The 15,720-nt window shown below is 33.3% G+C and overlaps 1 protein-coding gene across 2 annotated transcripts in view; it reads right to left on the bottom strand.

The window, feature by feature from the left end:
- The window catches only part of fhl3b (four and a half LIM domains 3b), a 30,200-nt gene extending 23,529 nt beyond the window's left edge, over window positions 1–6,671 (bottom strand). The window contains 2 exon segments of one of the 2 annotated variants that reach the window (NM_001099978.1): window positions 5,582–5,636; window positions 6,605–6,652. The gene's annotated coding sequence lies outside the window, so the exon portion shown is untranslated. 2 annotated transcript variants of the gene reach the window in all.
- Between the last annotated feature and the right edge of the window lie 9,049 nt (window positions 6,672–15,720).

Below are 15,720 nucleotides of genomic sequence, written 5' to 3' on the forward strand. Positions count from 1 at the left end.
TGGAATAAACCACAAGAAAAGCGAAAAACTGAAAAGAAAAAAAATGCTATAATTTTTTTTTTGATATATGATTATATGAATTACTTTTAGATTGCAAGAATCAATACAGTTTGTAATGCTTTTAAAACACACTCAAAACATTTGTGTTTGCTGTTTGTTCAAACTACCTATTTAAAATGAGCTGAAAGTGAACACAATTGTTGAGTTTTTTCGGACAACTTAATTATTTTATGTTCAATCCACTTAAATTTGTAAAAACTAGTAAGTTAGCTTAATTTTTTTATATTGTTCCAACACAAATTGATCAAGTTAACACAAGGCTTCGTACATATTTAATTGGATTAAACTCATTCTCATTTTAATTAAGTACTTTAAACAAGCAACAAAAGTTTTTGAGTTCATTTTTCGAGTGTGTTACATTCCCAGACTTCCTATGTTGTCTAGCCCGTAGGCTGACTTTTATGTAAATCTTTAGGGAAATTTTTGCCTGGTTGGAAAAACCAAAAGATTTGACATTTATGCTCCATAAACACTGTAACTGAGGCTCTCCTCAACTGTATGACACATGAACACATGCTTATAATATTAATAATTATGCTGAAAGAGCTGTTCTGTAATTATGATAATGCCAATGTGTCTTACAAAAAAAAGAGAGATTTAATTTATGCTGTAGACTATTTAAACTGAAGTCTCCAATTTATTTTGTAATCTGATTTTCATACACACTCAAATGACTTCTGTTTGTTCAAACTACAGTATTTATTTAAAATGAGTTGAAACAACTCAATTATTAAAGATGAGGTGCAGTATGTAGGTTTGACAGTGATCAGTGATCCAGCATGTACATTTAATAATGTTAAAGAGGTTTAATATGTATTAATTAGATTATAAACCTTACCATTTCGTTGGAGTGCAGTGTTCTGAATGGCTGTTTTTTAATTTCTGTCATGTCTGATCTGGTGCAAACAGCCAAAATGCTTATGAGCAAATCCAACGTTATGGATGTGACAGTTGAAGTAAAAACTCCAAACCTAAACTCTCAAAGAGAGCATATGCTAATGTTATATTGATACTTTTGTTTATATTTTCCAAAACAAATAACCACAGAGTTATGGGATCAGAAAAATATCAATCTGTAAACATTTTTATATTTTAAATGAGGAAAATAAACATGTTATGGATGTGATGCAAAAAAAAGCCTGCGAGTTTACAGTACAGTATGTAACATACTTTGTAGAAATTCTATGAATTAAACTGCACAACAACACCAGGAACAATGCTAATCAAAAGGATGAGTTGGTATTTTATTTGACATTTTTGCATTTAAAAGGTAAAAGTTGCATTATGGATGTGACAGAAATTGAAGCACTTGTGACTTTGCTAAATCAATTATAATAGTTTGAAAACATCGACGGAGACATTTTTGAGTTGTTTTTAAGTACTGTAAAATACTTGCTTACACCAAAAATGTAAAAACGGCCTCGCTGTTTTGGTTGAAGCGTAGTTTTTTCATGGCAAGGTTGACAGTTGCATAGAATTGCTCTTATCACTGCGTAATATAACCTGCTCACCTAATGTTCACGTTCATAATATTATATTATTTGCTCAATAATAACCACCTCATGAGGAACTCTGAATCTGCTTCTCATTTTGGAGTCTGTTACTGTCTACTAAAGGTCGCTTTTCGGTCGTGGACGCATACTTTGAGAGCCTTCTTGTATAAATGAATGAAATACGTGGTTTTCCACCAAGGCAACCCAGTGTGCTGAAATAAAATTGGCAATAGGCGGGTTAAAGGGACCAAAACAAAGACAGACGTTCCAGCACGTAACGCACATTTTCAAAGCAGAACATCTGACTTCAGCATTGTTTTTCAGAGAAACTCAAATGTCCACTGAGCATGTTTCTTAAATATCTGCAAACATATTGTGGTATTTTTATGCTTTAGAAGAGTCAAAAACTTACAGACAGTACCTTTAAGGTATTTTTTTATGGGACAACTTCATTGTTTTATGTTCAATTCACTTAACTTAATCAGTTAGCATTGGGACAACATGAAGAAATTTAGCAGAACCCAGCATTATTTAAAATGTACAACTTGCTCATTAATAAGATTTAATAATTTTATATTGAAAAAAAGTAGTTATTAATTGACATATTATTGTTCACACTGTCCATAAAGTCACCAGCAAAGCTAAAGACTTGAACTGAATGACGTGAAAAGTGTAAATTCTGGGAAATGAAGTGAACTGCAATTAAAGCAAAATGTGCAGAAGTGCAAATTCCAGTCTTTAGAATAAACAGCAATCAGGGGAACGTCAAGACATTTAATTCTGAATCTAATATCTCGGGGTGAGATCTTGAGGTTTGTTTTCTCTCATGAACAATGTGTCTTCCTGCTATTGGACATGTTGGAACTAGCTTCTGATGTTTAGCAAACAGTTTGATTTATTAGCAGTACATGTTTGATAGAAGAAAGAAACAACAACAAACAGGTTTTAATCAAGCAAAGGGTGAGTAAATGATGACAGAACTTTCATTTTTGGGTGAACTGTCCCTGTAAAACTTTAAACATCAACAGTGTATGTTTTTGTGTTACTTTTACTCATTAAAATTATTTTATCAGCTTAATTTTATTGGTTATACAACATTTAACTTGATTTTTTAAGTCAGTTAAATGTACAGTAAGCCGAAATGACTTTTAATCATGCGCTTCATTGAATTCACTTCAAGTTCAGCGAACACATTTTACCCCGAGCATTTCAAACTCAATAATAATGATTTAAACTGACTTGATTTAGGAAAAGAAATCCACAAAGGTCTGATTTTGTCCATTGTGGTGTGTCTGCAATCCTAGTGCTCTTCTCTGGCACACATCCAGCTATTGTCTGTGTGCCCTGTACCACCCTGTGGGAATGCCACTGTGGTCAGGCAAGAATTCGATGGTTTCAGAAAGGGCAAACAAAGGCATTTTCTGCCTAAAAACGGCACATTCCACTCTCTCAAATAGAAGAAAAACCAGATGGCGTTCTTAGAAGACTAACATTTCTGCCAGTATACTCACGGAGAAAGATTGTGCACGCATTTTTGCCAGTTTTAGGCCCAAGAACATTATGTGGCCCACCCCCAATTCCATTTACACCCATCCGTTCAGACCCCATAATGACGTGTTTGAGTGGAAACTGTTGAATCTGATGCCAAAATCTGGGAGTCGCTGGTGACATCATGGTGGAAAAGTGTGGGTAGTTGGGTTGTGGATAGAAAGCGAATGTCCTAATTACTCTTTTTTTACAAGCTGTTTTTAATGCGCTCTGTAAACATTAGCATTATGTTTACCTCACTGGCGCCTTCCCATAATGCCATGTTCCATTCATGCCTGCCGTTAAAATGAAAGTAAATGAGGCAGCTCTTTAAAAAGAGGTCAGAGTTAGTGTTTCTGTCTGTAACACTGCAGAAATACAGGAAGACATGCCATGTACAAACTTAAATGGTAAAAGTTAAAGTCTTTAGAAATGTATTCAATTCACTGTATAAGTATAATACATGCATGTTTTGTATATATATTCATTCATTCATTCATTCATTTTCTTGTCGGCTTAGTCCCTTTATTAATCCGGGGTCGCCACAGCAGAATGAACTGCCAACTTATCCAGCAAGTTTTTACGCAGCGGATGCCCTTCCAGCTAAACCCATTTCTGGGAAACATCCACACACACATTCACACACACACACTCATACACTACGGACAATTTTAGCCTACCCAATTAACCTGTACCGCATGTCTTTGGACTGTTGGGGAAACCGGAGCACCAGGAGGAAACCCACGCAAAGGCAGGGAGAACATGCAAACTCCACACGGAAATGCCAACTAAGCCGAGGTTCGACCCAGCGACCTTCTTGCTGTGAGGCGACAGCACTACCTACTGCACCACTGCCTCACCCTATACATATATATAAATGAGACAAATAAGGTGACTATTTTATCAGCTTATCTAATAAATAAATACACAAACAAACAAACAAATAAATAAATAAAAAATTTAAATATTAAATTATATTTTAAATTTAATCAATTAAAATTTTTTATTACATCTTAAATGAAACTTTTTATTAAATTAAAATAAATTACATTAAATGTTAAATAAAATTTTAAGTAAAATAATTGTCAATGCATACTTTTCTGGACTAAAATAAAATAAAATAAAAAGTTTTGTTATAGCTGCCTGAAATTAAATAATTTTTGCCAAACACCCACTTGAGATTGATGTGTGCTTTTAGGTGCATTTTTAAAATAAATACAAATATACACTAAAAATGCATTGGAAGGATTTATCTGTTGAAAAAACAAACAAACAAATTTATCATTACATTTTAAATTTGTAATTGTGTAAAATTAAATTGAATTAAATTAAAATTTAAATACAACATTTAAGTTAAATTAATGTCATTGCATACTTGTCTGAAATAAATTAAATAAATAAATAAATAAATGAAATACTTTAAAACAGCTGCCTGAAATAAAATTAAATACACTGGTGCCTGAAAAAAAAAATGATTTGAATTTTACCATTTTAATAATTAATTAAACTTAACAATAAAAACATACAGTATAAAATTCTGTATTTGTTTTTGTTGTCACAGTATCAGTATCATTGATATGCTATGTTAGTAATTCAATGCTTTCATTTTTTTTTTTTTTTTTATAATTGGAACTTAAGTTATGTTTAACTGGTTTATGTTTTGTTTAAAAAAAAGCTTTTAACTGTTAAATTGCAAAGCAAGCGACTGTATACGTGCCAAAAAATTCAATCTTGACCTTTCAAAAGACTTTATAAGGTTCTGTAATGTAACATAGTTGTTGGTAGTTCATCAGCACGACAGCTTGACTAATTTATGAACCCCCCCCCCCCCCCCCCCCCCCACGCGAGAGACAGCAGAAAAACCTCCACGAGCTTTCAAACATCATGAATCAGAGCAGCGCCGGTGCTGAATCTTACACTGAAGCTCCATAAATCCTGCAGTGGAAAAAATGCTCTTCAGTTCCTCAGTCTGAAACCTCAGTCTTCATATATCACACTCCCCAACACTGACTGTCCACAAAACTGCATCCCTCACATTTATCTCCACCACCAGGAAGCCACGATTCCCCAAACAATCTGAGAAGCATTTCTGCCATCTCTCTGAGGACACTTGAGAAATGTTCTCAGATATTGAATCGTCAACCCGTTTCATTACTATTTAGGGCTTATTGATGCTGGGAAAATATGCAATATGTGATGTTGTTGTTGTTGTTGAGAGTTGCAATAAGGATATTTGTTACGATATAAAGAACTTTTAAAAGCTACATGTATTATTTCTAAGTACACATATGTTTTATAATGTTTTATAATTGTTAAATACTTTTGTGCTCATTTAAGTCTGTGAAGGAGAAAAGACATCAGGGAGGAGAAAATTAAGGAAATTAATTAAAAATTCATCTTAGCAGTGATTATAAGCAGGAACACAGAGGTGTGTGTGTGTGTGTGTGTGTGTGTGTGTGTGTGTGTGTGAACTGACTGCATTCTGTACAAAAATAACTCACTTTTCATGCTGCGTTTGTCGCCGAGCCCCTGGGGTGCCACACAGTTCAGTGAGTCCTATCATTGTATTATGGAAAATAAACTGCTTTTAATCTATCAAAGTTACTGTACTGCACACTGTAAAAATACTGGCTTTCACACAGTTCATTCATACAAATCCAGCAAGTTAACTTAACAAATTAAAGTGTATTGAACTGAAAACAATTAGGTTGTCTCCAAAAAATCTCAAGAATTGTGTTGATTCAGCTTATTTTACATGAGTAGATTGAACGAAGAGCAAACTCTTTCTCTTGAGTGCAGCAAAAGAGAAGCACATGACAAAAATAATAATACTTGAACACAATATTTATGTGTTTAAATGTGTATAAACGTGTTATACATTATATTTCCACTATTATTTATAGAAACCTGTAAATATGTACATTATTCATAGAACAGAAAAATGTAACATCAAATCCATAGGCTTACATTTAACATTAAATAAAATATTAATACAAACATTTTTTTTAAACAAAGACAGAAAATGATTTCTTATTAAATATTTACATTAAAAAATATTAATAATTAATTAAAATATTACTACAATATTCAAATATGCTAAAATAAATCAAAACAATAATATAAAAAAGGTTAACTCATATAAAGTATTAACTCACAAATGTAAATGCTAATCATTAATGAGCCTAAAAATAATAATTTGGCTTGAATAATTAACTGAATTTAAATATTACTATGATTTCAAATAAATATTTTACAAAATCAATACAAAATACACATGGCTTTTTAAGTAGCTTATGCAGGTTATCATGATAAACTAAAGTCGAATGTAATCTTATATAAAAAAATATTTAATAAAATTGTAATCCAATATTAAATATTATTATGTACTAAAACAATTCAAACAAATATATTGAAGAGCTTAATAATCATGTAATCACAATATGAGGACATTTATTTGATCACATATAATTTTTATTCAGCTTGTAAAACTGAATACAATTCTGCAGTAATAGTTGAGCTCTTACCGTGCTTGTGAAGCGTCCTGTTGATGTGTTTGTGTGTGTGTCTCAGCGTGTAAAGTGTGTCTGACTGAGAGAGACAGTTTTTCCCATGAAACTCGTTGCTCAGAGCAGATCCTCCCACTGGGCGAGACATTTACTCTCAGCCCGCCTTCATCTGACACACACACACACACACACACCGCATCCAGACCTTCATCGGCAGAAAGCCAGTGAAAAAAAAAAACTAACAAAATAAAATGCAAATTAGGTGACATAACAAGTAAGTAATGTTGTCTATGTCAGACTTTATTGCGCAAATGTGTTTTCATCTAATTTACAAAAAGGTAAAAAATATTAGTCATAAATTTCAAAAATGCAAGCGCGCATAAAAAGCATTTTTATTTGGTTTTTATAACATATTGTCCTACGTTGATTGTCTTTTTAAATTCTGTAGGCCATATTTAAATATTCTTTAAAAGCCTACAATAAAAAGATGCTCTTGACAAGATGTGTGAAAAGCTTTATGTTGGCTATTCCTAATTCATTAGAATTCATAAAGTATTATTTTGTATGCTTACTGCATGAAATGCTTTAAATACAAGCACATAAGTTATTTTGATCTATATATCTATGCATATGTTATATCATGCCCGTAGCCAGGGGGGTTTGGGTAGTTTGAATCGGAAGACCCACCCCTCACTGACAAAGGTCCAGAATTTGTCCCATACATGAGCTCATTTTTCCTATTTTGACTGCAGTGCCATCATAAATACTGAAAATAATCCATCGAAAAGGGCTTAAAGACCAAACGGAATGATTTGTCGGCTGTTGCTTCAGTTGGACTATAATCTGATGTAAGAGAAGTCTTCTTTCACTACTGGATTGTTTTTAAACAAAGAAAACATTTTACAGGTAACTTGATTCTAAATCTCGGACCTTATTCCTGAAATAAAACTGAGCAATAAAAAGGTGTGCAGCACCAGAAGTGACCATATTAAATTAACTTTAATAGAGTATATCTTGGCTATTGTTGATATCCAGGAATTTTCTAACATACTTTATGTTTTTTTTACTAAAGAGGCTAGAAAAAATCTGAAGAATTCATTATTATTATTATTATTATTATTATTATTATTATTATTATTATTATTATTATTATTATTATTATTATTATTGTTATTATTAGGCGAGGTAGTGGCGCAGTAGGTAGTGCTGTCGCCTCACAGCAAGAAGGTTGCTGGGTCGCTGGTTCAAACCTCTGCTCAGTTGGCGTTTCTGTGTGGAGTTTGCATGTTCTCCCTGCCTTCGCGTGGGTTTCCTCCGGGTGCTCCGGTTTCCCCCACAGTCCAAAGACATGCGGTACAGGTGAATTGGTTAGGCTAAATTGTCCGTAGTGTATGAGTGTGTGTGTGAATGTGTGTGTGGAAGTTTCCCAGAGATGGGTTGCGGCTGGAAGGGAATCCACTGCGTAAAAACTTGCTGGATAAGTTGGCGGTTCATTCCGCTATGGCAACCCCGGATTAATAAAGGGACTAAGCCGACAAGAAAATGAATGTTATTATTATGCTTTAATTAATATTTTTTATTGAAATGGCCAAATTGTGACAGAACAGTTGAATGTTTTGGCCAGTTTGTTTTTAGTCTAATAAATGATAGTAGGCTACAGTTTTTTTTTACAGAAAACTTTAACAGATTGCTATTTTTTCCTAATGATATATGATGTAATAAATTTATATTTTAAAACTAGTCTTGTTTAAAAAAATTTTATTGCAATTATTTAGGAAATATTTTTAGTACATCAAAAAGTGTGGTTAGGATGACATCTGACTAGCTAATCCAGCAAAAAAATGTCACTAAATGCAGTATTTAGGTCTCATAATTAAATAGAAACTGAGGCGTATAACTGCAAAAAGATCCACTTTATGAGAAATAAAGAAGCACCCTTTCACCAGGCTGACTACAGGCTTGTATATCTATACGCATAATAGGTTACATTTTTTTAAGTTAATAGAAACCCTGATAATAAATATCATAATGAAATGTTAATAGACTAACTAACCTTCCGGCAGGCTCTTTAGGCTCCCCTAGATGAAAACAAGCAGACTGAGGAACAGCTTTTTCCCCAGAGCGGTCTTGATTTTGAACTCTGGCCCCCAATGACTCTTTTGCTCTTTTTATTTAATACAATCTGTATATAATGTTCATAGCACATCCACCTGTAAATATCACCATAATTTTTCTATAATTGCACTTTATTACTTATACCCATATCCTGCACTTGCTGCTATTGCACTCCTGGTTGTTGCCACATGTAATGACAATATAGTTGAATCTAATCTAAATCTAATCTAATAAATTAAATCAATAATTAAAAAATAATGTGGTTGCAATGTTTTGAATGCGTCTTATCAGCTTAAAATGGCAGCCAAATTGTAGGAAAAATAGTAATACTGTGAAATGCAGTAGTCAATATTTGAAGTGGATCGAAAACTATTGAACAACATTCATTCTCGTCTCTGGACCAGTTTGAAAACCATTTTTGATCCACTTCAGACATTGACTACTGATATTTAGACTTTAAATTAACAGTTTTATACATTTTAAATGTATTCCTGTGACTCAAATCTGAATTTCAGATCATTACTCCAGTCATCAGTGTCACGTGATAATTCAGAAATCATGCTGACATTGCTCACAAAGCATTTAGTATATATTTTTGATATTAAACTTTTTCCTTTTTTAAGGGAACATATTGCTTTTAAGAAAATATAAACTTGCTTCTAATTTAGTTTCTACATTGACAACCATTTCATAAAGTTTAAAGGGAGAGGTTGCCAAATATTAACATTTTACGTTCATTTAAATCACACTGCAGAATTAATTTCGTATTATTATGCATGCACACTGCACTGAATGCCTTAAAAAACACCACACAATATGTTATTTCTATCTATATATACATGTGTTAATATAGGCTTACTGTTACATTTTTGTACGTTTATGGAGCCCCTAATAATTAAATATTAATAGGCTAAGTAGTAAATTATGGCATACTGTTAATGTAAAAATTGTTGTCAATGTAAAAACTAAATTAGAAGCAAGTTTAGACTTGCTTAAAAGCCGTAATGATTACAAAATAATGTGGTTGCAATGTCTTGAATGCGTCTTATCAGCTTAAAATGGCAGCCAAATTGTAGGAAAAATAGTAATACTGTGAAATGCAGTAGTCAATATTTGAAGTGGATCGAAAACTATTGAACAACATTCATTCTCATCTCTGGACCAGTTTGAACACCATTTTTGATCCACTTTAGACATTGACTACTGATATTTAGACTTTAAATTAACAGTTTCATACATTTTAAATGTATTCCTGTGACTCAAATCTGAATTTCAGATCCAGTCTTCAGTGTCACGTGATAGTTCAGAAATCATGCTGATATTGCTCACAAAGCATTTAGAATATATTTTTGATATTAAACTTTTTCCTTTTTTAAGGAAACATATTGCTTTTAAGAAAATCTAAACTTGCTTCTAATTTAGTTTCTACATTGACAACCATTTCATGAAGTTTAAAGGGAGAGGTTGCCAAATATTAACATTTTACGTTTATTTAAATCACACTGCAGAATTAATTATGTATTATCAAGCATGCACACTGCACTAAATACCTTAAAAAACACCACACAATATGTTATTTCTATCTATCTATACATGTGTTAATATAGGCTTACTGTTACATTTTTGTACGCTTATGGAGCCCCTAATAATTAAATATTAATAGGCTAAGTAATAAATTAAATCAGTAATTACAAAATAATGTGGTTGCAATGTTTTGAATGCGTCTTATCTGCTTAAAATTGTAGCCAAATTGTAGGAAAAATAGTAATACTGTGAAGTGCAGTAGTCAATATTTGAAGTGGATTGAAAACTATTGAACAACATTCATTCTTCTCTTGGGACAATTTTGAAAACCATTTTTGATCCACTTCAGACATTGACTACTGATATTCAGACTTTAAATTAACAGTTTCATACATTTTAAATGTATTCCTGTGACTCAAATCTGAATTTCAGATCATTACTCCAGTCGTCAGTGTCACGTGATAATTCAGAAATCATGCTGATAATGCTCACAAAGCATTTAGTATATTTATTTGATATTAAACTTTTTTCAGTTTTTTAAAAGAAATATATTCCTTTTAAGAAAATCTAAACCTGCTCCTGATTAATTTTTTACACTGACAACCATTTCATAAAGTTTAAAGGGAGAGGTTGCCAAATATTAACATTTTATATTCATTTAAATAACACTCCGGTCATCTAAAGTTACTTATTTTCTTTAGTAGAACTTGTAAAAGGATTTTTTGCTTGTAGTGTGATCCCTGAAGATTTATACAATGCAAGTCAATGCCTCTTTGAGCGGTGTTCAAAAAACACACATGCAAAACAAACTAATAATACTCAGGCCCGTAGCCAGGGGGGTTGGAGTGGTTCGAAAGACCTACCCCCCTCCTGACAATGTCTAGAATTTGGCCCCTATATGAGCTCATTTGTCCCATTTTTGACAGTATGCCATCATAAATTGTGAAAATAACCAGTAGAAGAAAGCTTTAAGAAGAATAACCAATAAAAAAAAAACATTCATTATTTAAATGGACAAATGTTGATTAAGGAAATGAGCTGGACAGTTATTTGCCCATAGGCAACATTTTTTAATTTAAAACAAGTTTTAACAGATTAACAGATCCCATTTTTTTTTGCTTGTTTTTTAAGATAGATGATAACAAATTGGCATTTAAAAATACATTTTTTTTTCATATTTCTAGAATTCTAATCTCATTACATTTTATATAAAACTGTAATAACTTAGTTTAAATGCACATTTGTATATGAACATTTTTTTTTATAAACAAAAAATAGTATAAGCACTAGGAAGTATTTTTGTTGCATCAAAAATTGTGGTAATAACCATCCGACAAGCTAATCCAGCACAAATTAGTGTTTAAAATGTCCCTAAAATGCAGTATTTAAACCTCAAATAACGGCAAATAGGTCCACTGTTTAAGGCAAAAAAGAAGCACCCCTTTTAATAGGCTGGCTATAGGCCTGTTACTGTATTTAATATGAACCTTTCCCTTTTTTTAGATCAAGTATGCTACTTTTATTACTGGTGAGCAGAATAAACCTATTTCAAAATCATTTAAAATCTATATCATTATTTTCCCATCTTTTCACCACCAGAAAATAATCAAAAACCTTTTTAAATTCGCTGTATGTTTTGCAGAATAGAGTTCAGATTAGCTCTACAAATGTGTTGAATCTTGGCAGACAGCGACACCTAGAGGAGAAGCAAGAGCAGCGCAGACAAACCAGACTCAAATGAATATAGCTTTAATTTATCACCGTGCTCTGAGACAAAATATACCGCCAGTAAACAATTATCCTTTTCTCCATATTTTACAGGTAATAATCTTTATAATTCAATCACAAAATTAATATTTTACACTTGTACACTTTATTAGAAAATAAAAATGAAGGAAAAACACTCAACAGACACTGACAATCATTCGCACTTGGCGTCTTGTAAACACGCGCGCGCACACTCACGCTTCATTTTTATATCTATTCAAGAAAGGGGGATTTTTGAATATAAATAAAACAATGAATCACGTAGAAAAAAAAACAAAAAAAAAAAACGGGTTATTTTGGACCCTGGGACTTCACATATGAAAACACTGTTGAGTCAAACACACTTAAGTCATTCTGTTTTTCCACATATCCGAACTGTGCAAGAAGCATTTTAAGGGCGAAACATGCTTTCTGGTACTCTCCAAAATGCTGTTTGTTCAAACTACTTATTTAAAATGAGCTGCAACAACACAATTCTTGAGGTTTTTTTGGGACTATTGTTTTACATTCAATCCACTTGAATTGGTTAAAACTAATAAGTTGACTTAATTATTTCATGTTTTCTCAACACAAATCAATTGCGTGGAAGCAAAAAGTGTGTATGCGATTTTAATTTCACTGTAAGGCTGTTCACAGACGCACATGATGTACATCTTTAGCCTTTTTTTTGCTTTCTTTTTCCACAGCACAGCCAACACAATCACAAAACAGGCCAGTATTAACAACAGCAATCTGAGGTCTGGCCGCCTGTGAAATCTGCTACAGATTAGAGTAAAATAACATGAAATCATCGGTTTAATAGTTGAATTGAGTCATATTTACCCCATAATGAACAGAGAGATGTAGGAAATATATTCCTTTAAGAAAATGTAACTCATTTCTAATGAGTTTTTAGGATGTTTAAAGGGAGTTAATGCCAAATATTAAAGTATGATGTGAATTTAAATCACCGTCAGGTAATTTAAAGTGACTTATTTTCTTTAGTGGCAAATAAAAAATGATTATTTTTGTAGCTTAAAGCATGATCCTGGGGGATTTATAAAATGTAAGTCTCTTTGGACGGTGTTTTAAAAAAAAAAAAAAAAAAAAAAAAGAGTTATTCATTGAGGTTTATGAAGCAAAATAATCAGGCTGTGTAAGAAAATTAACATTATTATAACAGTGTTACCCTGTAATGCACAGCCACGGTTTTGGCTTAATATTTATTCATTCATTCATTCCCCTTTGGCTTAGTCTCTATTTCAGAGGTAGCCACAGCGGAATGAATCGCCAACTATTCCAGCATATGATTTACACAGCTAATACCCTTCCAGCTGCAACCCAGTACTGGGAAACACCCATACACACTCATTCACATACACTACAAAAAATTGAGTTTATTCAATTCACCTATAGCGCATGTCTTTGGACTGTGGGGGAAACCAGAGCACCCGGGACTCGAACCAGCAACCTTCTTGCTGTGAGGCGACAGTGCTAACAACGGAGCCACTCTGTTTTGTCTTAATATGATTTTTATTATACTTTCTTAGTGTTTTACTGAACAGAAGTGGCATTTAAATGATGAATTTCCTGAGGATGATGATGATGAAATTAACAGTATATTTAAATTTCTGTGTGATTTGCTCCCTTATATTTCACTCAAGTCCTTATTACTGTATTATTCTCCTTTAACAATGTAAAAAACAAAACAAACCAGCAACAAAAAAAGGATAAATTCTTTCATACTATATATTGTTCAACCTTTAATTTATACTGACTGATGTAATCCAGTCGTGCTGTATTACATTAAAAATACTGTTTTAAAGTAACAACTTTTACAGCAATGAGAATTCATTTAAAGGGCACCTATTTTACCCCCTTTTCAAGATTTACGATCTCCAGAATGTCTCTAAAGTTTCAGCTCAAAACACCCTTTAGATTATTTATTAGACCTTTCAGAAGGGTGGAATTTTCTGCTTTGAACACTATGTAGCTGTTTTTGTTGCCTGTGCCTTTAATACTAGTTCTCCCCGCCCACCGTTCCCACGTGCCTGTCAAAACGTGCCTCAATCTCTGGCTGCCAGATAAACAGCACAGTGACAGACATGAAGGAAGCAGATCTAACGTAATGTTTCTGAGAAATACTACAGTAAGAACGTTCCCAATGATTATTTGATGTATTTGTGGTGGAGTTAATTCAAGCCTTTCTGCAACGATGAGTCACACACAATAGCCTCTTTCACACAGTGATACTGGTAAATATCCGGAAAATTTCCAGAACGACTTGATCGGTAAATTTAAAAAAAGCTGTTCACACAGGTGAGGATGTTACCGAATTTTTCCGGAAAAGACCATTCACACATCCATTCCAAATACCGGTAAATTCTCACATCTTTAACCAGATATTAGCTCTAAACGGCTGCGCTTGTATTTGTAAACATTTGATTAAATTACAAACTCTGTGGATGCATTAGTATTGTGAACAACTTCGATGAAAACATCAGGAGGAACACTTTCGCATGTCGAGATGTACATAATATGTGTGTGTGCTAGCGCTCACCGGCTGTTTCACGGGCACATGCAACGCATCAAGCAACTGAAGGAAGCAGAGCTTGAAGGTAAACAAACAACGGCTTATCATAGAAATCTTATCGATAATTATTTACACGGTTGGCATTAAAAAGGAACATATATACGGTATCTGACTAACATCTAGCAGCTAAATGTGTCTGGAAAAATATTCAAAGGCTTTTTTCATAACCAGTGCGAAGGTGAATGCGTCTGAGTGTTCTGATTGGCTGGAGTAGACATCTCACGCCCTTTCCGGCAAACTTCCTTCTGCGTTCACATAGAGCGGCATTCCGATAAATTACCGGCATTCTTACAACTTCTCTTTCCGGGAAATAGCCAGAACGAATTTACCAGTATTTTCAAAAAGGGCCAGTTCACACATACAGACCTTTCCGGAAAAATTGACGGTAATTTTCCAGAAACGTCTTTGTGTGTTTGTGTGAACTTTGTAATGGCATTAGCCCCTTTCACATATACGGAGCGCACGCATTTAACGTTTTTTACGCGGCAAATGTGACAGGACACAGGTTAATATCCACTGCTGTATGGATATGCGTTACGTTAATGTACAGAATAAACCTGATTTAGCGTCCACAAATGGGGATTGAAGCTTCTTCTTTTATAATTGTACTGACACGCAGCTTTGGTGATTAAAAACGGTAAAATCGCTGTAATTGATTACAAACAAGCCCTGTATTATAAACGTTTAAAACTTGTTAAACTCACTCTTGATCACATTTGATGATTGATGATCACAGAGTGCTGAACAGATCTTTTATTCCAGTTGCTTTGCACACGTCCTGTCTTGTTGATACGATTACACGCATTATTACGAAGACAATAATTAATACATGGCTGTCAATCAATTCGGTGGGCGGGGGAAACCGCCTACATCCCATTGTGGTCGGTCTCAAAATGAGAGGCATTTGGATCCTATTTTAATGTCAGGACACTTAAAAAAAGAGATTTTTTTTGTTTATATCACCCCATTATGACTGTGGACACACTATACCTACACAAAGTTCTGTCCAAACAGCTTACAAAAGATGATTTTCATCATAGGTGCCCTTTAAAACGTGTTTTATTTAATGCATCTAAAAAAATCCCGCTCCATTTTAAGCAGTTTTATTCTGCATTACGTGTGAAATTCCACCTGAAACCTCTGTAAAGTGGGATGC

This window comes from Danio rerio, chromosome 19 (assembly GCF_052040795.2).
Source record: "Danio rerio strain M-AB ecotype USA chromosome 19, GRCz13ab, whole genome shotgun sequence".
NCBI lineage: Eukaryota > Metazoa > Chordata > Actinopteri > Cypriniformes > Danionidae > Danio > Danio rerio.